The sequence below is a fragment of the Schistocerca gregaria genome, chromosome X (assembly GCF_023897955.1).
Source record: "Schistocerca gregaria isolate iqSchGreg1 chromosome X, iqSchGreg1.2, whole genome shotgun sequence".
Classification (NCBI taxonomy): Eukaryota; Metazoa; Arthropoda; class Insecta; order Orthoptera; family Acrididae; genus Schistocerca; species Schistocerca gregaria.
In genome coordinates this window covers 662,719,870-662,747,841 of record NC_064931.1, presented here as the reverse complement: position 1 = coordinate 662,747,841, position 27,972 = coordinate 662,719,870, and positions in this window count along the sequence as shown.

Sequence of the window (27,972 nt, the reverse complement as noted above, 5' to 3'; positions counted from 1 at the left end):
AAAATGACCCTAGTTACAAACTAGCAACATAATCCCACATCGAGTCATTTGTCTGCGAGGTAATTAGTGATCGAATAAGCAGCTAACCGAGATCTGATGCAACTGCTTAATGCTTCGAATGCGACGTTACTGTCTCTTTAACACCTGTCCTTGGCAACAGTGAGTTACAGCGAAAATTTATTTCATTATTTTTCACTAAAACAGTCGTTTAGCTCATATAACGTAAGTTTATTTTCTCCTTGTTGAAATAAACTAAGATGAAACTGTGATTTTCATCAACATGACTTACCTTAGGACATAAGGAAACCTATTCTTTTCATGTGTACAAAGTGCCCCGTGCGACCGCTCGTGTTATGTAAAACGGCGCGCCCGCTCGAGGGTTAACAACTCCTTTCTGTTTTCAGTAGCTGTGTCAGTATTTCACAGTCCACATGTTGTGTCTCGTCGTTGAACGGCTTTTATGTCTAGAGATACGACAGTAGTTCATGACTTGCAGACGCAAATGCACTATACAACGTAATGAAAACATAATAACAATAATAATAATAAACACACCAGATTTAGATGGGTTCAGAACCTCTTCCATTGGCATCAACTACGTAGCCCACGAGATACGGTTCGAAGGTCTCAGCATGGCAATTAATGATTGATGATAGCCAAAGTAAGTCAGCTGTAAGGCTGAAGTATTCATTATAGCAGATGGAAGTTGCCAATGCGTCGCCAAATTTTGGGGCAGTCGGCAATTTCCATATACTACTGCTGAAAACCTTTCGGTTGAAAAATGGAGCATTTCAACTCAATTTGATAATTAAAATTTACCCAAATATCATGAAATAAAAGCTCAGAAAACATAAATTTTAACCAAATATGAAAAGATTAAAATTTTAAAAATCTCACACATGAATTTCTTTTTATTTTTCATTTTAAAACAAATGTAATAAATATTTTCATTTTTAAAATCTAACAAAAGTTTTTATTTTCTCATTTTTCTGAAAGTTAATAAAATTACAATTTTTCCATTTTTAAAAATCTAATACTTCTTTAATTTTTAAAAAGTAACATTTATTATATTTATGTTTTCCATTGAAAAATAAACCAATTATGTGTTCTTTATCTCAAAGCTATATTCTCAACCATCATAATCATCTTTTACATTCATAACTTCAATAACATCTGAAAAAAATTATCATAATTCTCAATTTGTAATGTATTTTTGCATTAATTAACATTTTAATAGAATTATCAAATAACTCTTTTAATGTTTCCTTTAAAACATATTATATGTTAATGAATTATTTAGGAACAAAGCACTGCGTCCTCGACAGGTACACAAACGAAAGGTACAGAGATTTCCTTTGCTAGCCTTGAGAATGAAATTCCCATCTCAAGCTTGTAGGAGAAACATGCACACAAACATACACACTCGCTCACATACACCATGCCTGTCTGCCTAATTTGTGCTCAATAGACTGCCAACTCTTGCCTGACCCACAGTGAGTGTACTGTAGTGAGGTGGTGGTGTAGGGTGGGGCAGGGTGAGAGATGGAGAGAGATGGGAGGCAGGGGCTGCTGGTGGGAGAGTGGGGAGCCGTCTGTGGGCTCGCTAAGGGGCTGGTGGCAGCCAGCAGGGCATGTGATTTCACAGATTGGGGTGTGAGACGGCAGCACACAACTAGCTGACATATACTGGGCAGGAGTACTGGGACAGGGGATAGTGTTTGTACACCCATACACAAACGCACGCACGCACACACACACACACACACACACACACACACACACACACACTAGCGCGCGCGCGCGCTCACAGCACAGCTCAGAATAGCTGCTTGTGGTGGGGAGGATCCAGATGGTATGGGTTATGAAGCAGCCATTGGAATTTCGCATTTTGAGCTCCACTGCATGTTATCCCACTGGGTGGTCCACCTTTTTTTCGGCAACAGTTTGGCGGTGGCCATTCATTCTGGTTGACAGTTGGTTGGTTGCCATACCAATGTAAAATGCTGTGCAATGGTTACAGAAGAGCTGGTAAATACGATGGCTGCTTTCACAGGCGACCCAGCCTCTCATGGGGTGGGAGAGGCTCGTGACGGGACTGGAGTAGGAACTCCTTAGTGGGTGGATATAGCAGGTCTTCCATATGGGTCCCTGTTGAGGGTGACAAAAGCTGGGTGCACCACTTTGTGCTGGCAACCAACAGGCAGTCCATGGAGAGGCATCATCTTTATTCACAACAAAAGAAGAAATTCAAGGCAACGCCTCTGCCAGTAAAGCCATGGTGACTATCTTCTGGTATTGCGATGGCGTCCTTCTCGTGGATGTGATGCCAAGAGGGTCAACCATCAATTCAGAGGAATACGTGAAGACTCTGTATAAACTCAAGAACCATTTCCGATATCTTCGATCACACAAGAATCCAGCAGAAATCTTGCTCCAACATGATGATGCACACCCACAAACAAGTCTGCAAACCCAGGAACACATGGCCAAATGGGGTTCGACATGACTGCCTCATCCACCCTACAGTCCAGACCTGGCACCTGCAAACTTCCATCTGTTTAGGACCCGTAAAGATTCTGTTCGGAAGGCACAGATTGAAGATGATGAGAGTGTCGCTCACATAGTGAAAACATGGCTACCCGTGCAGACCAAGAGCTTTTACCAGCAGGGAATACATGCTCTTCCACAATGTTGGCATCTGGCCATCGAACATGATGGAGACTACGTAGAAGAATAGGACATGGACAGGACATGTTGATGTATGTTGTCACCAAATTCTGGCTCTTAACAATAAATATGTTCTGAAAAAAATGTAGAGCATTACTTATAAAATGACGCTCATATTTTATGATAATTGACTTCTTTTACAAATAAATGAGAATCATATTCTGATAAATTATGCAAATAAATTGGTGAAAAATTAACATGTTTAACTGTAAATTACAATTATTACATATTGGTTTCATGTATTTTCCAGTCAAATGATCGTGATGATCAACTTTCTCATTACATTTTGTAAAATGTTTTCTACACAAAGAACAAATTTTGGACTAATTATGTCTCGATTGGTCTTTAGACGTTAGCAGTTTCAATTGTTCAGTTTAAACATAAATTTCCCATAAGTTTAACTAGTTTTTTAATATATTCTACAAACTTTTTATGGCAATTTAGTCCAATAACGAACTGGAATTCATAATGTTTTATATTTTATATTTTCAGTATATTTTGTATATTCAGTAAAATAACCAAAGCCACTTGGTTTGTGTTGTTGATATTTTATAATAAAGGAATTTTTGGGATGGAGTCGACAGTTATCCAGTGTTAATAATATACTTTCAAAATCTGCATAATTAACAAAATGAATGTTTTGGGTAAATTTTATATATTAACCTTTCTTTTGTAGTTCTACTTTTACTTGTTTATTGAATAAACAGTTATTTTGCTCTCATCTAATTTTTCTTTGTTATTAAAATGTAATATATTTGTTATTAAAATGTAATATTTTTGTTTCCCATTTTTATTAATTTTACTTGAAACATTTTCAGATAACTCTTTTATCCAACAGTAGTGTCAACGAGTTTCCTTTTTCAAATATAATAAATTTTCTATAACTGTTAATTTCAATAAAGATGCTTGATTTTTTTCATCAAAAGAATAAATTTTCATAGATATGCTAATATTACTCTCAGTTTCTGGAATATAGTCAATTTCAACAGGAAATAAAATATAATGTATTTTTTCTTCAAGCTCTTATCAAATTCCTTATAATTACTTGTGCTATCTGGATTTTTAAATTTCTGCCTATTCACTACGTATAATGTCGAAGCTATAGATCACAGAAAACAATATTGATCATTAGTTCTTACATTACTACAAGCTTGTTCTCCTTTTATTTTTCAGGTAGCTCAGTATAAGAGGAACCTTAATACAGCAACATATCTATTTGTTGGTAACTATATTACAATAATTTTATTTATTAAAATAAGTAATTTCCATCTCTTAAATTTTTTAATCATTCCTTTTTCTGTAGTAATCCCATAACTTTGGGTTTGATGTCCATGTTCCATAACTTAATTAATTGCCTATATTATGTTTCATAAAAAATACAATTTATTTTAAAGCTATTAAATCATTTTAACTTTTGTTTTCACTGCTTTCATAATATATTGTTTTGCCTCATTTAAGAAATGATTAAGTGCAGTTGAATTTATATTACTTTCCAATTTTATAGTTTGTAAACTTTTTAATTTTTTTCATCTCAGTAATGGTTAAATGTTTTTCTATGTTTTTGTTTTCTAAATATAGTTTATGAAAAGGGAAAAGTCAATCTCTTCTATAATTTTTTCTGAGTTTATGTCATTTTTAAACATTTCATGGTCATTTTCAATTTGAGAATATGATAATCGTTTACAACCTTTTCTTATATGTCTGCTTAGTATTATGTAATTAACTGTAAATATAATTACAATTTGTTTCTTAATTTATAATAGCTTTTCAAATGTTCTAATTTCCAATAATTTGAGGTTCATTTACAGTGAAATAACTTTTAAGAAAATCACAAACTGTAGCCACAGCTAGCGGTTAGTGATTTCTAAATTTTAAACCTTACAGTTGTTTATATCTTTGCATTTTATTTGAAAATGATGTTTATCTATTAGTTTATTAAATCTTCTTGACAATATAATTTTAAATTCATTATTGAGTTCTACAGAAATTGTTTCATCATATTTAGTATTTGTATATTGGAAGTTAGTACTATTATATCAAAAATTTAATTGTACTTCACTAATAATTTAATACTGTTTTTTGGTATATTAACTTGCCAGGAAAAAAATTAATAAGAGTGTTGGCATTAACTGTAGTTAAAAATTAAAATTTAAAAAATGAAAAACAGAAATTTATTTAAAAATAAAGTTTTAAGAAATTAAAGATATTAATTTATGAATTCCACATTGTGCAACTCATTATTTTTACATTTTTGTCTTTCCTATATTTATTAAACTATGTGAATGTATTACATATTTAAGGTGCATTACATTCTGATAATAATACAAACATAATGAAATCAACCAAGGTAATAAATATTATTATTTCATAAAAGGAAATCACTGGTAGTTATTTTTCAGATAAATTTCATAATTCAAGAGAAAGTGAAAAAATTGCTGAATGATTAAAAAAATGTATAGAGAAACTAATGGAATATATTTGGAAGAATGATTTTTAGATTTAACTCATACATTAGCAATTTTGCATGGAGAGGATTTAGCTGAAAACAAATTTATTATAATGAAAATATAAGGATTACAAAGATGTTAACAAATTATTTTAATGATTTTTTATTAATAATCGAAAAGGTATACTGTATTTAATTTGATTTTTGCATAATTTACCTCACGCATTTTAGATATTTCTAATAGAAATTTACACTGAAGATCCAAAGAAACTGATACATATGCCTAATATTGAATAGGGTCCTTGCGAGCACACGGAACTACCGCAACACTACATGAAATGGACTCTACTAATGTCTGAAATAGTGCTGGAGGGAGCTGACACCAGGAATCCAGCACAACTCTCCATAAATCTGTAAGAGTACGAGGGGTTGATGATCTCTTTTGAACAGCATGTTGCAAGACATTCCAGATATGCACAATAATGTGAATGTCTAGCCAGTCTGGTGGGGAGTGAAAGCATTTAAACTTCGAAGAGTGTTTCTGGAGCCACTTTGTAGCAATTCTGGACGTTGGGGATGTCACGTTGTCCTGCTGGAATTGCCCAAGTCCGTCAGAATGCACAATGGACGTAGATGTATCAGGGGTCCCATACCAGTCCAACTGCAAACGTCCCACACCGTTACAGACCCTGCACCAGCTTAAACAATCCCGTGCTGACATAAGGTGCTGTACATGTCCATCCGCTGGATACAATTCGAAACGAGACTCATCTGACCAGGCATCATGTTTCAGGGGCATCAACACTCCAATGTGAGTGTTGATGGGCCCAGGCGAAGAGTGGCGCTTTTTTGTGGTGCAATAATCAAGGGTACATGAGTGGGCCTTCATCTCTGAAAGCCGATGTCGATGATACTTAGTTCAAAGGTTCCCACGCTAACACACATTGATGGTCCAGCCCCAAAATCTGCAGCAGTTTGCGGAAGGGTTGCACTTTTGTCACGTTCAATGATTCTCTTCATCCGTCATTGAAACCGTTCTAGCAGGAACGTTTTCCGGCTACAGTGACATCGGAGATTTGATGTTTTATCGGATTCCTGATATTCAATGTATGGTCGTGAAATGATCATATGGGAAAATCCCCACTTCATCGATACCTCAGAGATGGGTGTGTCCCATCGGTCGTACTCCGACTACAACACTACGTTGAAACTCACTTAAATCTTGATAACCTGCTATTGTAGCAGCAGTAACCAATCTAACAACTGCACCAGACACTTGTTGTCTTATATAAGCGTTTCCTACCACAGTGCCGTATTTTGCCTGTTTATGTATCTCTGTATTTGAATACATATGACTATACCAGTTCCTTTGGCGTTTCAGTGTATAAATTAATATAGATATAGGTGTGTGAGAGGTTTTTAAATTTTTGAATCATTTACATGTTTGTTTGAAATTAATAAATGTACTTTTATTTCATGAGATCCAGTTAAATTTTAATTAATAAATTGAGTGGCCCCGATCAAAGTTGCCAACTGCTCCAAAGTTTAGGGCTGCGATGACAATTTCCACGTATTCAATATCATACAAACATTCCAAAGTACATTACAATACAAAGAAACTTGTATGACGAAATTTGTGATCCCATTTTTTGCAGCTACGTTATACCTAAAATTCCAAGTCTGAAGTACAATCGGGAATCCTATGAGATCCGTGTATTGTGTGGATATGGTTATTTAAATTTCATACTTCTCCAATTTTTCCTTTTATAGTTTGGAACAGTATTTCTGTTTTTGATTTTAAAAGAAATTAATTGTTCTATAAATTCCATCTGCTTTATTTGACTATTAATGACACATATTTCCCAGTGTAGAATATTTCAGTTACATACTTTGTCTTAACATTTTGTTAAGCATTAAATGAAGAATTTTTGTCATGTTTTGGAAGCAAAATCTGGTTTTCATTAAAAAAAATGCAATCGGAAATATAATATGAAATCTTTATTACTTCGGCTACTTGGCATACATCGCAAATTTTACAACTCTGCTTCCAGAATGAAGTGCCGGATGGGGTGGCCGAGCGGTTCTAGGCGCTACAGTCTGGAACCGCATGACAGCTACTCTCGCAGGTTCGAATCCTGCCTCGGACATGGTTATGTGTGATGTCCTTAGGTTAGTTAGGTTCAAGTAATTCTAAGTTCTAGGGCACTGATGAACTCAGAAATTAAGTCCCATAGTGCTCAGAGCCATTTGAACCAGAATGAGGTTTTCACTCTGCAGCGGGGTGTTCACTGATATGAAACTTCCTGGCAGATTAAAACTGTGCAATGGAGCGAGACTCGAACTCGGGACCTTTCCCTTTCGCGGGCAAGTGTTCTACCATCTAAGCTAACCAAGCATGACTCACACCCCGTCCTCACAGCTTTACTTCTGCCAATACCTCGTCTCCTACCTTCCAAACTTTACAGAAGCTCTCCTGCGAACCTTGCAGAACTAGCACTCCTGAAAGAAAGGATATTGCGGAGACATGACTTAGCCAAAGCCTGGGGGATGTTTCCAGAATGAGATTTTCACCGTGCAGCGGAGTGTACGCTGATATGAAACTTCCTGGCATATTAAAACTGTGTGCTGGTCCAGAGTTCGAGTCTCGGTCCGACACACAGTTTTAATCTGCCAGTAAGTATCAACTCTGCTTTCAAATTATGTACAACATTATACAATGGTTTATAGTTTTATAAATTTGACTAATCTCAATATGTATATTTTATTTGAACTGTTCACTCTGCTTTACAGAAAATCATGTACAAAAGTTCATTTGACCAGTTGCTAGTTCTAGATCAGAGTAGAACTTAATGCCATAAGGTATCATTTTTCATATGTGCCAAAAGTAATTAATCTTTCCCACAGGTTGGAATTGTACAGTTTTTCTTCTAGACACGAAGTTGTAAGTTAGTGTTTGTGCTGTGGACAGAATGTGCGCCAAGTACGACTCAATTGTGTTGAAAACTGTAGTTTGTACTGAAGCTGCATTTAGAATGTCTTATGAAATCTGTGTTCGAAAGAAGACTCTCTCTTGTCATGTGCAGAACACTTTCCGTGCCTGGATGGGAAATAAAAGAAAATACTATGAAAATGTAACAAGTATCTTCATTAATGTTCGATAAACCAGGACCTTTACATGTTACCCTAGAGAAGGAGAAGTTTGTAACCAGAAATGCATTCACGAAAAAGGGTGAGTATTAAAACTTCTTTCTCATCATATCATACAATGTAGAACCAGTCTTTTTTAAAAAAAAAAAAACTCGTTGCTCTCTCTCGTACAGTATTGCTACATAGCTACGTGACTAGCTGAAAAATTCAATGAAATATCGTCAAATTTCGTGAAAAAGACTTTTAAATGGACGTTGGGAGCAGTGATGTTGGAATGAGTTGATAAGAATTACTCGAAAAGTAAGCATGGCTGGAGAATTTAACTCTGATTCAGTGCATTAATTACGATCTGCATCTACATGAATGCTGCGCAAGCTACCATTACTAGTCATTCCTTTCCTGTCGGAGGCTGTCAACATGCCACCGTATGAACCCTAATTTCTCGTATCGCACTATGGTGGTCTTTATGCGAAACGTACGATGGTGGCAGTGGGTTTGTTTTGCAGTCAGCTTCAATTGCCGGTTCTCTAAATTTCTCAGTGGAGTTCCTCTCATTTGAGTTCCCAAGGAATCTCCGTAACACTTGCGTGTTGTTTGAACCCATTCGTAAGAAACCCAGCAGCCCGCCTCTCAGTTGCTTCCATGTCTTTCTTTAATCTGACCTGGTGCCGATCCCAAATACTCAAGCAGTACTCGTGAATAGATCAAACTAGTGTCCTATGCGCTGTCTCCTTTACAGATGAAGAACACTTCCGTAAAATTTTCATCTTGACTGTGATCATTGAAACCCACCCACCCACCCACCCATCCACGCACAGACACACACAAGCGCGCGTGAGCCCAAGAGCAAACTTGCTACAAGATTACCAGAACCTCACGGACACTACAGCGAAGCTGTCTGAGCCACTTTGTTAAGCAAAGTTGATCTTGGGAAGACGCGGCACTCACGGGTAAGTGCGTGACAAGAAGGCGCTGCTGGGAGTGTCAGAGAAAAGTGGCTCGGCTTCCGGACAGCCTCGGGCGCCCAGCATCATGAGGCGCGCCTTCACACACGCACAGCTTCTCCTGCCAGCCGCAGTTGCTCCATCACGGCCAGGTTACTCCCACTAATCGAGCTCGTCTAATCATTACTTCGAACCCAGCCTTGTAACTGAGTTAGCGCAGTGCTCGTGAGAGTTATTGAACACTCATTTCCGCAGCGTTGTGTGTCACGCACTTACCTTCATTGTGTGGATGATTGGTAAGGGTGCTCGTGATGCGCATTATTGAGTATGTACTGTTATGGATGATTGCAGAAAATTGTTGAATACCATGAAATCACTGTATTATAACTAAAAAAATTCTACAAACCAAGAGTTATTGGCTGTAAGTCAGGGCTAAAACAAAGGCGTGTTCTCTCATCAATCCATATAAGTTTTCGTTCACTCAGCATAAGAACTCTATAGCTTATTTCAGTGTACCAGCAAATCGTAGAAATCAAATAAATATTCTTTCTCTCTGTCATTAAGTACAATACAATACGGTTTATATTTTAACCTCATTAGGGTATCACAATTTACCATCAGAACAGCTGCAAAAACTTTTGGCATATAGGAGATACGATTATGTAATTTTTTTTTTTCAGATATTGCACTCAAACACATCTGCAAATTATTCCATAAATCTTCGACATTAGATGACCTCAGTTTTCTTATGTCCCTGTCAGACTCATTCTGGAAGAGTTCAGAGGGATAGAGGGATGTTTGAATAGTATTCAGCGAGTTTTGAATCCACAGACAGTCCGTGTGTGCCGGCCTCGAAGACCGAGCGGTTCTAGGCTCTTTAGTCCGGAACCGAGCGACTGCTACGGTCACAGTTTCGAATCCTGCCTCGGGCATGGGTATGTGTGATGGCCTTAGGTTAAGTAGTTATCAGTTCTATGGGACTGATGACCTCAGATGTAAGTCCCATAGTGCTCAGAGACATTTAACCCAGTCCATGTGTATTTTTGGTAACAGGTCATTATGAATACCTTAAACTGTTCGTCTCGTGAAAGTAACATTTCAAACTGTATTTAGCACGGACTTGGCGACGCAAAGTTGTACTTAAAAGTGATAATATACCAGAGTTTTCATTCTGTGATCTTCTCTCATTTGGTAGTTAGCCGGACATGGGACTGCAAATCATTTATTTCAGCCTGTCGATATGTCTAGAGCGGCTAATTTTTCTTGCAGCTTTCCTTGCTATAAAAACATTAGTCGTCTTTTCAAGGCAGGCGTACATGCTGCAGAAGAAGTCACCGAACGGTGAGTGAAAGAGTTTACTACACACAATAGAACGCGTGGCTGCAGAACTACTTCCGCTGGATTGTTCCGGAACTCACAGAGCGAAATTTCATATTTTACTTGGCTCCTGCGCTCACCACACCTAATTCCTTTTGAGCATCGGCGGGGCATAGTGAACTAATAATTTTGGTCTGTCGACACGATATTTCGAGTGTCATTAAAGACCGAAATGCTGGCAGCAGGTCTGTGGTGAGACACATGAAGTTTCTACTATTACCCCCTCATCCCAACAGTACATAGGTCATTGCTGCCTAAAGGAAGTAGACTAGAAACATGGGATCAGGAAGGTGGGTAAATTTAATGATACACATTGCACAACTGTCCATCGTACATGATGGACCTTTCGTTTACCGTTTGAGTGTCCCCTGTGGAAGATATATAAGATGTCAGTGCTATATGAAACTTGAACGCGCTAGGTGTATCAGTTATCTAAGGGATGTCGGGAACAAATAGGGGGAATAGGTAAAATTTCTTGAAACCAAAACGATTCAGCTATTCAGATGCCAGTATCAAATCTCTTCAAGATGAATAACACAGTAATAACTCAGAAATAGCCAGATAATTGTGTCGAAAGTAATAATAAATAATCGGTGTGCATGCGACATCATATGTGCCTCAAATATTCCAAAACGCCGCGCATAAAAACAGTATTTTACGGTTCCCATACCTCGGGTTCTATTGGTGATGAAAAGATAGGGTCAAGTGTTTTGAATAGCTCTTGGACTATGGACCATTTTTATACCCAACAGAAGAATCGTCTTAGTTCACAATCCTACATTACAGGGACACAGTATTATGATAACACACTTCCTCCTGCTTAGGCAAGTGGAACGAATAGCTTGGTTCTGTTTACATTTGATGTGGTCTGCTGTGGGCTTGATGAGACTTGTGGAGACAACACTACTTGAAGGGTGGTTCCTCTGAAAGCTCAGAAAGAGGGTTTTCTTATTGTATTTTCACCGTCACCATCACCAGCTAGCAAGTAGAATTGGTAGCGATATTGGAAAACTTGATTCCTCAAGATTAATATAACCTTCAGGTCTCACCAAGCGACTGATGCAATGTCAAACATACGCATGAAATGAGAGTGGTGTAGCTGTGTTGGGTGTATTCGTATATTTCATATAGTCAATTAGGTTTTTAGTGTTTTCTAAACTTCTGTTATTTGTATAAGTGTAGCGTTTTTGTAGATAACTGTGCATGTGTTGGGCTAATGGATATGATGGTGCAGTTCTGAAGACCGACAGGTCAACCATCAGGCTTGTTGTTGTTTGGAAAAACAGTGACTGGGCGCCCTGGGGTTCTTTTGTGTTGGTCTTTTGTTTTGGCTTTGTGGGAGACTGAATTTGATGTTTTTTTTAACTTATTTATCTCACTTTGAAATCTTCGAGCGGGATCACTTTTTAGTTTTGTTACTTGGTTTCCTGTTGTAAACTTCAATGTTTTCTTGGTGTGGTTCCTTTTATACATGAGACCTTTATTCTTTTCGATATGTCTTAAGAGGGACAGTAAAACACGAAGAATATCCAATACTCCAACAACGACTCGGTAGTGGTGCATCCTTGGCGGCAGGAGTCAGCGCGGGCCAGGGCAATGTTCTCGCTGCTGGAGTACAAGTTATTCATCGAGTATTACTGTCCCTGTTAATAGATATCGATGAAACAGATATCGCAATATACTAATACGGGACTGCTCTATAGAATGGGCATGTAAAATTCCGCTTTAAAAATTATTTTCTTTGTAAAGAGAAACAAACCGACGCTTTTCGTTGACAATAGGCGTCGTATGAAAGACTTCATGAGCATTACTTGTCTGAACTGACTGTACCTACACAGTGCAAAAACTGAATTTCAGATATCAGCTGACACACTAGAGAAAATGCTCCTCAAGTTTCTTAGGAGAAACACCCTGTATATTCACTTTCAGTAATGATGTTTTCTGTTGTTCTCAGTGTGACACGGGTGTTTAGATTGTGGGACGCTTTTAGAACAGTTTTTTTCTTGTTTTGAAAATTTTATTTCTGTCAAATTAGCTACTGTTTCATAGAAAGTATGTTATGTGTGCTGATGTCGGTTATTCGTATTGTATGGATTTGATTCTTTAGTTTCTGGTCCTGTTTCCCAAGTTTCTTTTGTATTGTTCTTTCTATTTAAGATTTAACATTCCTAGTAACACCATCAAGTATTACAGATTGTTTCATGTGATTGCACAGTTGTAAGTGTGTTGTTTTTAAAGTGTTATGTTAAACCGTCGTTCCATCGAGTACAGTTCTTGGATTTCTTTTCTAAGCCAAGAAAATTCTGATTTTATTTTGCCTATCGCGCAGCAGATGACTTATTGTTTACATGAACCTTGGCGTTGTTAGGAATAACATAGTTAGGTGAACATATTGTGCTAAACCTTACACTGAGTATGGTTTGGTGGAAGTGGATTGTTCTATTCTTACAATTGTTGTAGAGAAATGCCCGGCATGGCGCTGAAACTATCATATTGGGATTTTAATCTCAGTTCCCATGCTAGCAGAAAAAAATAGTAATAAATTAAGGATGGGCCCGTCTGCTTGTAACTTCATAGTTATTCTATTGCTTTAACACCCAAATATGTTTCACCATAGTTGTGGTATCCTCAGTAAGGTTTTTTCTTTTATTTTTCTGAAATACATACCTACAGATTATATTTAGGTTAGGAAATAAGTTACATCAGATTTACTTGTTATTTAAACTGCGTATGTATCTATCTTTTGTTTTACGCTGCGTGTCTTGTAGATGCCAAGCGAAATCAGCCACAGGTCTTAATTAGTTCAAATGGTTCAAATGGCTCTGAACACTATGGGACTTAACATCTGAGGTCATCACTCCCCTAGAACTTAGAACTACTTAAACCTAACTAACCTAAGGACATTACACATATCCATGCCCGAGGCAGGATTCGAACCTGCGACCGTAGCAGTCGCGCGGCTCCGGACTGAAGAGCCTAGAACCGCACGGCAACAGCGGCCGGCTCTTAATTAGTACACCACATTATCTGCTAACTTAAGGGATGTTAGTATATCGTCAGCATTGAATTCTTGTTTGTAATCTAACCCTTAAAATACATATTCCCGTGAAAATCATTGCATATTGTCCCCTCGCCGTCCCCCCCCCCCTTTTTTTGGCCTTATCAATGCTCTGTTTGGTTTGTCCTGAGCTGTGGCTGATTTGTATTTGTATGCTAAAAGTGTTTTTGTTTTATTCCTGTTGTTGGACTTACGTGTGAGCATCGCTAAAAATTGTGAAGCTTTTGTATGGAGAACTATTTGATGTGGTTTGATATTCATTTCATTATGTTTCGTACTTTAAAAGCATTTGTTAAGATATCCTCCTGTACATATGTGGAACATGCATCGTCTTATGTTAGTGTGGCCTGGAGACACTTTTCAATGTACAACTTACGTTCCTGAAGTGCTTTTTAATGGCCTTTGCTTCACTGTTTTATTTTGGATTGATGGCAGTGAATTTTCTATTTGTTTCGTTTGATATAATTCTGTTTGTTTTGTGTGTGTGTGTGTGTGTGTGTGTGTCTTTTATTGGGTATTATTCGATAGCACATTCGCACACAAACATCAATACCGCTCACCCAAAAATACACTTCACCCTTGAAAATAAAACAGAAAAGAAAGGTATTTCCTGGATTTCACTACAGAAAACAAGAAACACAAACACCAGTTCTCCGTACACAGGAAACATACATCAACAAGAACTGTTATTCACAACACGGAAAACCAGCACATACATGGTCCAGCCACAAATACCTCCTATACAGATTGAACGAAACGTAATCAGATAGACTGCCACAGAAAATAGTTACAAATTAGACACTATTGCCAAATTGAACCATAAAGTGACTTCGAACACACACAGCAGTATCACAACACAACACGAGCAACAACCACAGAACAGAGAACACACGACATACACAAGATGAAGGAACCACAAACAACAAGAAGCCATGGCAAACCCTTGCGTTCGACAACAAAATAACACACAGAATAGGAAACGTTATGAGAAATCAAGATATACTGCATATATGGCATATAAAACAAACAACACACTGCAGAAAATATTAAAAATACCAAATACCACCATAGATAAATTGAACAATGCAGGTGTACACCAGCAAACTTGCGAATTGTATGATCCATGTAGAAATTTCGTGATGAGACACTCGCACCATTTAAGAGTACTTAAAAGTAGCAACACATATTCCACATATGCAGATGACCTTATTAAAAACAACTACCACCCCAGTGACATAGAAACAGACCTCCGAATCATAAAAAAAACACTATTCATGTGTGCCATTCTTTAACTAAAGAAGAAAATTACCACATCCAAAATGCTTTCACACAGGGCAAGAAAGTCATCAATGACACACACACACACACACACACACACACACACACACACACACACACACCCCGCACGCACGCACACACACACACACACACACACACACACACACACACACACATACCACACTACACAAACAGAATGAAAGCAAAAGAAACAAAATCAAAGATGACTGCCATCAAACAAAAACAAAATAGTGAAATAAACAGCAGGCAACAGCACATCAGAAACTTAAGTTGTACAGTGAAAAGTGTGTCTAAGCCACAGCAATACATGGCGCACGTTTCATCAGGCCCCGAGAACTTAGAACTACTTAAACCTGACTAATCTAAGTACATGGCACACATCCATGTCCGAGGCAGGATTCGAACCTGCGACCTTAGCGATCCCGCGGTTCCAGACTGAAGCGCCTAGAACCGTTCGGCCACAACGGCCGGCCGCAGGTTTCACAAATGTGCAGGAGAATATGTGAGTAAACGCTGTTAAAAAACGCACCACAATCCAATGAATAATAAACCTCACCAATAGTTCTCAGAACCAAAGTTTCAGATTTTATTATGATGTCCACAGGTCAGCCCCACAAAAACAAAAAACAAAAAACAAAGAAAAAATACTTACGGCACGCAAATGCAAATCAGCTACAGCTCAGAACAAGCCAAATACAGTAATGTTAACACCAAAAACATAAGCAAGGGCGACATGCAACGATTTTACCGGAATACGTGTCTTAAAGGGTGGTTTATAAACAAAAATTCAAAGCAGACGATATCCTTAGATTTCTTATTGTTTGCATACGATATGGTGTACTCATTTAGACTTGTGGCTAATTTCGGTTGCCCGTCACAACATACACCCAGTGTAAAATAAAAAGTAAAGCACAATACAAACATTTCCTAACCGAAATACAATCCATATACAGGTAGTTTTGAAAAATGAAAGAAAAAAGGTCACTGAGAACGCCCTAACTTTAATAAGATGTTTGGATATTAAAGCAAAAAACTAGTCATATACCTGCAAAAATGTGGACCCGTTCTAAATTCAGTATGGTGTTCTTAAATGCCAAATGGTCGGAAAATCTACGGCTAAAATATTCGTGATCGGAAAGAACACGTTAGCGTAGTGGATCGCGAAGTCCGCGGTCGGAAAGTCCATCACAACTCGTCGATTATGGAGGTGACCTGGGCAGAGGTCGCATTCTTAAAATGTTTTGGAGAACCACAGCTGTGAACCATCAGATATGACTTCGCGTCTGGGTGGTAGGGATTGAGAGAACTGTGACGGCACAGCGGCTCGTCACGATCATCCTGCATCCTCGGGTGTCTCATACGACAGTTTCGTGGTGCCAGTTATCAACAGTAGAACGCTCGTCCACGGACTGCACGCGTCTCTGTGAACTGCCTGCGTGACGCTGAGGCACTTCTGTGGTTAGAAACAGATGCAAATCTGTCCCCAATAGAACGGGTATGGAACAGCTAGGAAGTCTACTCTGTTACAGTGCCTGTATGCTGGATATCAACGACCAGTTACAACAATTGTCTATCAGATAGCGTCGGGAGGGGATACAACACCTTTATGACACCCTTCCCAACCAAATCATTGTATGTATCTAGGCCATAGGCGGTGCACTGTTAAATGGGTCCATACTGACAAGTTCTTCTCAATTTTAACCCAGTTTTTTAATCAGTGAAATAACTTCACATATCCTCTCAACCTGTGCAGTTTCATTTCGTTTTCTCCTCCCCTTCGACGCTTCACCTCCTCTTGTTCGGCAGTGTAGATTAACTATAGAACTGCCTGAGCTATGCACGCCTGGTACTAAGTATCTACCGCAGGACTCCTTTTCTGGTGTAGTGGTAATAAATTATGTGCATAAAGCTTCCTCATGAATTAAATTATTTATTAGCGAAAACCGTATCAAAATCCGTATAGTTGTTCCTGAGATTAGCTTTCACATACAAACAGAAAAACGTGGTGGAGGCTTTAATTTATAACGTGTAGTTCAGAGGACATACCCCTATAGTTAACTGTGGACGCACTACACTGAATTATAGCAATAAATACTTGAACATCATTATCATGCTCCCACATGTAAATGAGGCATCAGCTGATTCAGTTCGGACCTGGAGGTCAAACGGTAAGCGCGTGCCTGAAAACCGAAACGTAGCAGGATAGAACCTATCGGACCACGGATTATTTCATTCTGCCTTTAACCTAGACCTCTCCTCTCAAAGATGTGAAGAATTGGCAGGACTCTAGTCCCTTTGTCCATGGCAGGGATTGGGTTGGGTTGTTTGGGGAAGGAGACCATACAGCGAGGTCATCGGTCTCATCGGATTAGGGAAGGATGGGGAAGGAAGTCGGCCGTGCCCTTTCAGAGGAACCATCCCGGCATTTGCCTCGAGTGATTCAGGGAAATGACGGAAAACCTAAATCAGGATGGCCGGACGCGGGATTGAACCGTCGTCCTTCCGAATGCGAGTCAAGTGTCTAACCACTGCGCCACCTCGCTCGGTGGTAGGGATACTGGATTGATTAAGAACACGCAAGTCACGTAAGTTCAGTCCAATTGTAATATATGCGCAAAGACATTGATCCATACGAAATTATTATTAGTTGATTTAGAAAAACAAATCAAGCAAAGTTAGCGTCTTAAGTCGCATCAATGATGAGGCCACTGTAGGAGGAATACATACTCGGAAAAATGCCGTGCTCTTTTCAAACGAACCAGCGCGGTAGTAGCATTAAGCTCATTGTGGAAATCATGGAGAATGTAAATATGGACCTCTAGAAAGTGATTTAAACCTCTGTACTCCATGATTTGGATCAATTGTTCTAGCCGGCCGAGGTGGCCGAGCGGTTCTAGGCGCTACAGTCTGGAACCGCGCGACCGCTACGGTCGCATGTTCGAATCTTGCCTTGGGCATGGATGTGTGTGATGTCCTTAGGTTAGTTAGGTTTAAGTGGTTCTAAGTTCTAGTGGACTGATGACCTCAGAAGTTAAGTGCCATAGTGCTCAGAGCCATTTGAACCATCAACTGTTCTAATGAGTGGCAATAGAGACAGGTAAAATTTATTAGAAATTAGGGCTAGTTAGTAGAAGACGGTTTCAATATTTCTTAACTCTGATTACTCCAAACTGATATTCCTTCCACAATATTTCGTGCAACATTTTTTTGAAAATATTGTCTACGTTACGCGGCTAACAGAAATTTCACGCGCAGGTAATGAACACTTGGAGGTAACAAATTTTTCACCACCCAGCACTATTTATGGAAGCAGGATCGAAGGATCGTGGACTTGGTAAAGGAACGTTTCACGACTATACTTTGTCGGCAGACACGGGGAACCGGTATTAACTGTGCTGTTGTTAGAAACGTGGTTCTGTATAATTTTCAGCAAGAAATAATAACAGTGATTCAGAGTTGTATGGAATGTGGCCGAAGTTATGCTGTATTCTCCAGCTATAAATAAATACATTTCACTGCATATGAGCATCTCCCACGGACTTCACTACGAGATACCAAACATATTATTTAAGACACACAGCTATGCGTCGTCTGCTGCAAAATAGAAGACGGAATGCAGACGTTTATGGCATGACTGACTGGGTTTAAATCTGGCTTACTCGGGGTTCACTGCAGACGCAAGTACACTAAGGCCGTTTCCGTGAAACTCAATCCACGCAACTGCCGAATCGAGATAGCAAGATCACGTTAGAGATAGTCAAGCGATACAGAAAGTAGAAGCCTAATATCATCTACTGCAGAATATAAACTACTGTTAATCTATTGTTGAGAGCTCATCTGTTCTATCTCGGGACGTGGCAAAAAAAGTGAAGTATCCAGAAGGGGTACACGGTGAAGTCGTTTAAATATCTGGAGGGTGACGCTGCAAAGCGATATGGTCGACTTCGGTTCATTGGGGGAATTCTAGGAAAGAGTGGTTCACATGTTCACATGTAAAGTAGGCCGCATGTAGAACGCTGGTGCGACCTATTCTTGATTACTGCTCGAGTGTTTGGGATCCGTAACAGGTCGGACTGAAGGAATACATCGAAGCAGTTCAGAGGCAGGTCCATACAACACGTAAGTGTTACGGAGATGCTTCGGGAACACAAACGGGACTCCCGGACAGATATGGTGATCTTGATGGCCATGAGAGTACCTCAGAACCACATAGACAGATCACAGAGACACGAGAAATTTGGACAGACATTGTCCTGTTGAAAAATGGCACCACGATACTGTCGCATGGGAGGTAACTGACGATGGTCGTCTGATATAGTGCGCAACCGCTATTCATGGCTGAAAACAATGTGACGCCATGTCTCAGCAGTCGATGTGCACCTGTCACGACAACACTGCGAACGGAGTTTGTGTTGTGGTGCTCCCGGCAGCCTACGAATGAGACGGAAATTTCTTAGTCGAGTTGCTGCAAGTCTCCGAGCAATAATGCAGGATGACACCTGCTTAATAGCGTGTTGTTCCACTTTTAGAAGAAAGTACAACAGAAATTATGCGTAGCATGGATTCTAAACGTCTTTGACAGGATTCCAGAAGTATGTAGCACCAGATGTCTACCCACAGACCAAGCAATTCCCGCAAATTACGGGATGGTGGTTTACGGTCGCACAGCTGGCACCCGATATGTGTTAGTTACAGTGGGTTTACATCAGGCACACCTGCTGGCCAAAACATCGATTTGAGTTCACTACAATGCCCCTTAAACCACAGTAGCACGATTCTGTCATTGCAATACGCTCAGTTACCCTATCGGAAGATGTCATCACCGTATGGAAAGACTTCGAGCATGAAGCGATGCAGGTGATCCGCAATAATGTTTACGTAGGTCACTGCTGTCATGACACCATCGATTACCACCACAGATCCAATGTAAGCCCAACTCAGTGTACCCATAGTATAATTCCGCTCTCACCACTCTTCATCTGTGGCGCGATGCATGTTTCGTGCCGCCATTCAGCTAGATGACGGCGTGGAAAGACCCATCCGTCGACCTAGCGTAACAAGAAATGGAGACACAATTCTGTCAATCCACTGTGAAAAGTCAGTCATGCTGAGCCCACTGCAAACATAACTGACGATGTCGTTGGGTCAAAGCAAGAACACTAGGGATTGTGTGATGTGGAGCTCCATGCTGAATAAAGTGCTTTGAACTCTGTGCTCTGAAACACTTATGCCTGCACTTGCGGCCCGTACCTTCGCTATAATGACTGTCCATTCGACTCCCTTCTTCTTACATTCTCTTCTTACTGCGTCACGTGTCCGCAACGCCACGAGGAGACATTTAACCTCGCGGTGGACAGTGGTCATTGTCTTTTGGCTCATCAGTGTATCTGTCATATTATTCAACTTAAGTACGAAATGCTCGGTGCTAAATAAAGTAATGATTGCTTACTTTGATTAATCAGTGAGATCTCCATCGTCACGTTTTCCCTCCTAAAGACGGAATTAAAATTTTAGAACCCTTTATTTCGGACCTCCTCGACATTAGTAACTCTCTGGCGTTAGAAGTTGAAAATTACATGAAAACACTAAAAAATTAAGGAAATTCCATTCTACGAAACAATATACCTTTTGATTGGAAATGAACGTCGTGGTGTGAAAGTTATGGCTTTGGGAATTTGTTTTGGAGCGGGGTGGTGCAAATTCAAGTACGGTTGTCCAAAACTATGTTCTCATACTTTCTCAGATTAACTATACGCTATTTCCGTCATTTTAACACTGTCACTTCCGATTTGGTTACCTATAATGGCGCTAATAGGTTTCCCCAATCACTTTAGTATTGGGACGTTAAAAGTAAAGTTTTTGCCTTTGGCTGTTTGATTTCTTCTAAACTATTACAACAAACCGTATACAGTCCTCTGGAACATGGGAAAGGTAGATACTACCACCTGTCGACGAACAGCGGAACTTGACTGCTGGAACCACAGTTCGTTGTCTTCAGATGCTGAAGACAAATTATAATAGATGACATCATACAAAATATTACGGTTTATGGGAAAATGGTTCAAATGGCTCTAAGCACTATGGGACTTAACATCTGAGGTCATCAGTCCCCTAGACTCAGAACTACTTAAACCTAACTAACCTAAGGACATCACACACATCCATGCCCAAGGCAGGATTCGAACCTGCGACCGTAGCAGCAGCGCGGTTTCGGACTCAAGCGCCTAGACCCGCTCCGCCACAGCGGCCGGCGGTTTATGGGCGTTCTTACTAGTTGCAACGAAGGAAGACGACTATACTTCAATTTTCTAGTGTTCTGAGGGGGGCACAAACGAAGCAGATACTTTGAACAGAACGATAGCACTCAATTTGTAAAAGACCTCCTTCAATACTGGTGGTTAGAAAGAAACAAATTGTTCGACATAATTTGTCTAGCTGCGTAGAAGAGCGGTGGGAATTCCTTGTGCCCCAGTATTCTGAGTACTGTCTAAAAACCTCCACGGCGTGTAATGGAATTTGGACGTATAACACTACGGATGCTTGTTTTTCTGTGGTATGGGGATGTTGATCTCTTTGATCCCATTGGTATTATTAAGAAAGAGATGGTACCTCTGGTGCTTCCTTCCTTTCATTCTCTGTGTTTTCACAGAAACACAAGTTCAATAATACACTGTACTAGCACTCATTACAGTCACCTGGGCAGTACAGATAAGTAATTGACGCACAGTTGCCCAACAGGGGTCTTGCCCTTGTGGCGGAGCGGTTCTATGCACTTTAGTCTGGAACCGCTTGACCGCTACGGTCGCAGGTTCGAATCCTGCCTCGGGCATGGATGTGTATGATGTCCTTAGGTTAGGTTAGGTTTAAGTAGTTCTAAGTTCTAGGGGACTGATGACCTCAAATGTTAAGTCCCATAACGCTCTAGAAAATCTCAAAACACCTCCACTAGGAGGAAGCCGATAAAGCTGCCCAAGAGTTTATACTGTTGTTGAAGATCAATAGAGAATATGGAACTGATTTGAATAGTGCAGGGAGTGCTTCAATGTGCTGACAGTGTCAGTGTATAGGTTTTCAAGCTTAAAAATACGTAACACGGTTTGATATGGCTATCCGCATTTCAGCACAGGCAGTCGCTGAGATAATCTTAAGTAGAGAAGACTTGGGACGCCTGTTTCACGGGCGACGAGCTGTGAAATGTATCACGTGTTTTACACGGTCGTGGCATAATGATGGAACTATGGTGCACGCGAGGTGTGACCGCTGCCGGAGACGATTAATCGTCGCCCGACTGGAGAGCGATTTCGGGCAGATAACATTCGCGGACGATGTTGTGACGGCGACGGAGCCGCTGCGTCGCATTGTGACACGGACCGCTCGGCGGCTGCGCTGGCGGCGGCGGCGGCGGCGGCCGGTAGCGGCGATGGCAGATAGGCCAGGCGCTTCTGTCTGACCATTGTAGCGCGCTGACTGATGAGCTGCGCTGCGCCGCCTCACTTATCTTCATTGCTGACAGCCGCCCCATACGGACTCTCTCGCTCATTGGGCCATCCAGTTAACACTGGCCCGTTCCGAAGGAACGCAGCCATCTGGCCGAGTTCACAAGGCCCGAAATGTGATGCTATCTGACGGCCAGCAGTCTCGTCCCTTTAATCACGTGATCGGCTTCCGTAACGAGAAATGTGGCCGAACTACATGAACTGTAAGTGGGTGCAGGTTCAGACCACTGAAGAAGGAAATTATTTATGCAGTTAGCTTTGTTTTCCTTCCGTCTTATTTTTGATTACTTTCCCCAAATCAGTTTATATGCTCAGTGGTTTCTCTCGCAAGACAGAGCTTTCCATTCGTCTTATTTTTTATTACTTTCCCCAAATAATTCTGTATACGTAGTGGTTTCTCTCTCAAGATATACTCTAGAAAGTGACCTGTTATAGGTCACTGACGTAACACTGAATCCCTTTTCTGTAAGACCGCATTGGGTGCATATGTTTTTGATGAATATTGCTACCGCAGACTTTAAGCAACGGATCTGTGCGCATAGAAATGTGCACATAGATCTACGAAATGTTTGAGAAGGTATTATTCTAGGACTGCAGTGTGTCCTAGGAACCAGATCTCATGAATGAAAGGAAGGAAACTACATGTAGAAAAAATCGGCTGTGCCATTATAAAGAAGCTAATATAGCGATAACACGAAACTATTTAGCGTAAATTTGAAAACTTGCATCTAAATCTCCTGGTATATTCTCTTCCCCAAACTGGAGTATCAGTTCTGAAGGTGTTGGTTCTCGTATACGACGAAGTGGTTTAGCGTGTCGGAGGTATCCATAAATGTAACTGATGTTCATCAGAGCCTCGTGACGTATTCTAGCGTATTTTAACAGAAACGAGGAACTGATACAAAATCAGTATGGTTTACTGTATGGAATACTCTCTTTCAAATTCTAAATGTGGCAGGGGTAAAATACAGGGAGCGAAAGGATATTTCCAATTTGTACAGAAAGCAGATGGCAGTTATAAGAGTCGAGGGACATGAAAGGGAAGCAATGGTTGGGAAGGGAGTGAGACAGGGTTGTACCCTCTCCCCGATGTTATTCAGTCCGTATATTGAGCAAGCAGTAAAGGAAACAAAAGAAATATATGGTGTAGGTATTAAAACCCATGGAGAAGAATAAAAACTTTGGGGTTTGCCGATGACATTGTAATTCTGTCAGAGACACCAAAGGACTTGGAAGAGCAGTTGAACGGAATGGATAGTGTCGTGAAAGGACGATATAAGATGAACATCAACAAAAGCAAAACGAAGATAATGGAATGTAGTCGAATTAAGTCTCGTGATGCTGAGGGAATTAGATTAGGAAATGAGACACTTAAAGTAGTAAAGGAGTTTTGCTATTTGGGGAGCAAAATAACTGATGATGGTCGAAGTAGAGAGGATATAAAATGTAGACTGGCAATGGCAAGGAAAGCGTTTCTGAGGAAGAGAAATTTGTTAACATCGAGTATAGATTTAAGTGTCAGGAAGTCCTTTCTGAAAGTATTTGTATGGAGTGTAGCCATGTATGGAAGTGAAACATGGACGATAAATAGTGTGGACAAGAAGAGAATAGAACCTTTCGAAATGTGGTGCTACAGAAGAATGCTGAAGATTAGATGGGTAGATCACATAAATAATGAGGAGGTATTGATTAGAATTGGGGAGAAGAGGAGTTTGTAGCACAACTTAACAAGAGGAAGGGATCGGTTGGTAGGACATGTTCTGAGGGATCAGGGGATCACCAATTTAGCATTGGAGGGCTGTGTGGAGGGTACAAATCTTAGAGGGAGACCAAGACATGAATACACTAAGCAGATTCAGAAGGATGTAGGTTGCAGTAGGTACTGGGAGATGAAGAAGGTTGCACAGGATAGAATAGCATGGAGAGCTGCATCAAACCAGTCTCAGGACTGAAGACCACAACAACAACAATGGTAGGAAAGATTTGCAAGTCCATATAAAGCTAACAATTGCACAGGCCGCTGCCGTTAACATATACTTTTCCACCCTCTTTTACGTAATCTATGAACCAAGTTATAACTTACATACACTTTCGATAGCATAGTGAACTACAAAACAATGTCTCAACACTTCTATTAGATATCATCATCAGTGAACACACCCCAAAAAAATGAGAAAGAAAGCTAATGTGACACACATAAGTGAAATACAAATCGAAACCGGGACAAGTAAACTACCAGTATCGAAAATTGTAGAAGCATGACTAGAATGTACGGAACGTACTACTCCACGACGGATCTCACGAAATTGTTAAGGTTTCTGAAACCTAAGCCATGTGAATTTATAAGTGCAGTCACTTTTGAGGGGACTAACTTTTTTGTATCCAACGGTTAGCCTAAATTACATGATGACTCATTCAATATGGCACACGTGAAATTGGGAATCCGAAAAAGCCTGCAAGCCAACATGGTGGAATCCTTTCTGTTCCTGCTCGTGGATCTAAGGGTAAATGTGCAACGATAACCATCTGGGTGATATATGCGGATAGCTCGCAGCACGCTCGAGCCAGTTGAGACCAAGAGATTCCTAGGCAGAACAGAAGGCTCACGTTAAAATACAAAATTCTAAGTTAGTATTTAAGTCAAATGATATATGAATTTTGAGTGATACTCTTCTCGATGACTGAGCGCTTTCTCAATGAAGTAAGAAGTTTAAAAACGATTAAAGTACAGAAACAGTCTTCTGTGTGGCTCTCGCACACTACGGAAACTCGAGAAACGCTGTGAACACAGGCGATGTTCCTAATGTTGAATGCACACAGTTGACACTACAGAATCTGATGTCCTATATTTAAAGCCTGCAAATTAATGCCAGCACGAAAGTGTTCAGCCACTAGAAATGTTTAAACCCGTTTCAGAAATAAAACATTAATGGAAATGTTTAATAACGCAGAACCGGAAGTGAGCTTTCTTTCGGAACTTAAGATCGAAGCGGGACAAACCAACAGTCGTTGCGTCATTTGCCTGACGACTTGCTCAGAAATCGGTGCCCCATTTAATTCAGAATATTCGATTCTGAACTCTAAGCAGTTCTTAGCGTAAACCAGAAGAGATGAGACCAAGTACTGAAATACCATCAATGTTCCGATGCCATGTGTGTTCTGGAGACAATCCATAACTAGTTCTCAACAGATAAAACAGTCTATAAAATTCTCGACGCCCTCTGCACATTAAAAAAATAGGGAAAGGAAGTGTCACTCTGTGTGTACAAGGGCACGTTTTATTCATTAATTAGCTCATCCAGGGGTCATCTTCCAGTGATACAGGATTTGTCATCGTAATGCAATGAAAATAAATAGCTTTAAAATATACATTCCCAAAGAAAATTTGAGTATTCTTTAAGATGATAGAACATGTAATCAACTGCTGCCTTGGTGAAGATACCATCACGCCATTTGCCTGAGGTGACTTACGAAAATGAAGAAAAAACTGAATCAGGATATCCGGATAGAGCAAGATCCATCCTCCCGAATGTGAGGTAAGCGTCTTGACAATTACACTATTTCATTCAGTTGGTCCCTATTGTACAGAGTCCTTTGATACAAACATAGTTTTACTCCTCACCGCTGCATACAAAAATTGATGACTCCGGAACCACGAAACTGCTGCTGTACCCCTTGCACTAACTCCAGTCCATTTGGGAAACTGAGTCAAAGGCGGTGAACATGCCACTATTTCCCAGTTCCGTTTTCATGTCGTTCCCTCACTCCACCTGACAAACTGAATCGGCCTCCCTCCGTGATAAGCGAGATACTGAATACAGGAGAATGACAAGATATTACTATCATTGATTATAAATCTTGGCAAATGACTTTCTTGCAAAACCATTACAGTATGATAATGTGACAAAGTGATGTAATCATCCCTTCCATTATTAATCACTACTCTGAATGCTCTAAGTAATCTTTGAGTGTGTGCATGCATTAGTAATGAAGAACGTTTTAACTGCCTCTTTAAACATATGTATTTTAGTAATCTGTTTCATCTCCTTTGGCAATTTATTACGCAGTTTTATGCCCTGATAGAAAACACCGTTTTGAGTGCTTGTGTTTCCTTGATAAACGTAAGTCCAAACTGATTCTTGTTCCGCTTTCTGTATACGACTATTAGTGAAATACTTAGTAATGTTCTCCCTGATATGCGCAACAGATTGGTCCATGTATTCACTTGGTGCAGTATGGATACCCGTTTTTTTTAAACAGTTCACTGCAGTAAGTCCGTCTACTGTCTCTAGCTGTTATACTCCTAATTACGGCTCTTTTCTGCAGTTTAAAAATTGTATCCATGTTTTGTGTCTCCGATTCCCAGATAAGAGCTGTGTGTACGTAAGAATAGCATGTCACCAAAAGACCCTGGCTGCTACAAACAGATGATAGAACCCTAAGAGCAAAACATGCAGATGACATTATTTTCGAAATATCTTTGTGTGTTCTTTCCACGTTAACTGACAATCAACATTCACCGCTAAAAACCTTGTGCTTGTTACACTATCCGTAAGTTTATCACCTGCACTTAATGTGACAGTTATGTTCCCTCTTTATACTGAACTGCATGCCTTTTAGTTTCTTTATGTTCACTGTTAATTTATTACATGCAGCCCAATGGTAAACAACCTTGAGAACTAAACTTGCTTTCTCTAATAGGGGTTCGGGTCTTTAGTAGTGACCATAATGTTGTTGTCATCACCAAAGAAAACTTTTCCTCGTTGTCTTATACTGTCTGGAAAGTCATTATGTATGTTAACAGAACGGGACCCAATACACTGCCATGATTAATTCCTATGTTCATATGTTTCTTGTTCTTTTACTAAAAATTTATCATCAGCAAGTATGTTAATATCTCTGTCTTCCACACCCTGTTTTACAGTAGGACTGAAATCACTCGTTTGCTATATCCATTACATCTAGCGCTTCTAGCTTGTTTAGCCGGCCGTTGTGGCCGAGCGGTCCTAGGCGAATCAGTCTGGAACCGCGCGAGCACTACGGTCGCAGGTTAGAATCCTGCCTCGGGCATGGATGTGTGATGTCCTTAGGTTAGTTAGGTTTAAATAGTTCTAAGTTCTAGGGGACTGATTACCTCAGATGTTAAGTCCCATAGTGCTTACAGCCATTTGAACCATTTTTTCTAGCTTGTTTAGTAGCTTCAGCAAAGAGACATATTGGTGTTGGGCTTTTGTCTGTCCTAAGGCGCCATGACCAGCCTCATTTAAATTCTTCGGTTAGGAGAGTTAATTTAGAGGTGGAAAGGCTCCTTGGATCAGGTATGAGATCTCCTATCAGTGTGGTTCCTGTTGACTCTATCAGAAAGTGTCTGGGCTACTTGCAAATAAATTGGGGGGGGGGGGGGGGGAACTGTCACAAGTGGTAAAGTTAGGTTTAAATAGTTCTAAGTTCTAGGGGACTGATTACCTCAGATGTTAA